The sequence below is a fragment of the Oncorhynchus clarkii genome, chromosome 9 (genome assembly GCF_045791955.1).
Source record: "Oncorhynchus clarkii lewisi isolate Uvic-CL-2024 chromosome 9, UVic_Ocla_1.0, whole genome shotgun sequence".
NCBI lineage: Eukaryota > Metazoa > Chordata > Actinopteri > Salmoniformes > Salmonidae > Oncorhynchus > Oncorhynchus clarkii.
Genome location: NC_092155.1, coordinates 35,705,369 through 35,707,503, shown reverse-complemented (window position 1 = coordinate 35,707,503; position 2,135 = coordinate 35,705,369).

The following is a 2,135-nucleotide window of genomic DNA, read 5'->3' as shown; positions in this document are numbered from 1 at the left end:
ACACACACACACACACACACACACAACACACCACAACACACACACAACAACACACACAACACACACCAACACACACACACACACACACCACACACACACAACACACAACACACACACACAACACAGCACACAACACACACCACACAACACACAACACACAACACACCACACACACACACACACACCACACACCACACACCACACACAACACACCACACACCACACACACAACACACCACACACACAACACACCACACACACACACACACACACACACACACACAACACACACAAAACACCACACACACACACACACACACAAAACACACACACAACACACCACACAAACACACACCACACACCCCACACCACACACACAAAACACACAAAACACACACACCACAACACACACCACACACAACACACCACACACACACACAACACACAACAACACACCACACAACACACAACACACACAACACACCATAACACAAAACACACCAAACCACACAACACAACACACACCACAACACCACACAACACACCACACAACACAACACACCACACAACAACACACCACACCACACAACACACACACAACACACACTCACACAACACAGCACACAACACAAACCAAACCAAACCACACAACACACACCACACAACACACCAAACAACACACCACACACCACAACACAACACACCACACACCAAAAACCACACACACACACACACACACAACACACACACACACACACACACACAACACACACCACACACAACACACCACACACACACACACACACACAACACACAACAACACACCACACATCACACAACACACAAAACACACCATAACACAAAACACACCAAACCACACAACACAACACACACCACAACACCACACAACACACCACACAACAACACACCACACCACACAACACACAACACACACACACAACACAACACACACACAACACACACCAAACAAAATCACACAACACACACCACACAACACACCAAACAACACACCACACACCACACAACACAACACACAACACAACACACCACACACCAAAAACCACACCACACACACACAACACACACAACACAACCCCACACCACACACACACACACACACACAACACACACACAACACACCACACACACACAACACACCACACACCACACACCCCACACCACACCACACAAACACACACACAACACACACACCACACACACACACACACACACAACACACACCACCACACAACAACACACCACACAACACAACACAACACACCAAACCACACACCACAACACCACACAACACACAACACACTAAACAACACACCACACACCACACCACACACCACACCATAACACACAACACACAACACACAACACAACAACACACCACACACACACCAAACACAACACCACACACACACCAAACACAACACACCACACACAACACACACAACACCACACACAACACAACACACACAAAACACCACACCACACACCACACACACAAACACACAACACAAACACACAACACAAACACACAACACCACACACCACACACAACACCACACACACCACAACACACAACACACCAGACACACACCCTAACACACACACACCACAACACACAACACACACAACACCACACACACCACAACACACCACCACACCACAACACCACACACCACACACACACACACACACACACACACACACAACACACACAACACCACCACAACACACACCACAACAACACAACACCACAACACACACAACAAAACACACACCACACACACACACACACACCACACACACACACCACACACACCACACACAACAACACATCACACATCACACACAACACAAAACACACCAAACCACACAACACAACACACACCACAACACCACACAACAAACCACACAACAACACACCACACCACACAACACACATACACAACACAGCACACAACACACACCAAACCGAACCACACAACACACACCACACAACACACCAAACAACACACCACACAACACAACACACACCAAAAACCACACCACACAACACAACAACACAACACAACCCCACACCACACACACCACACACACAC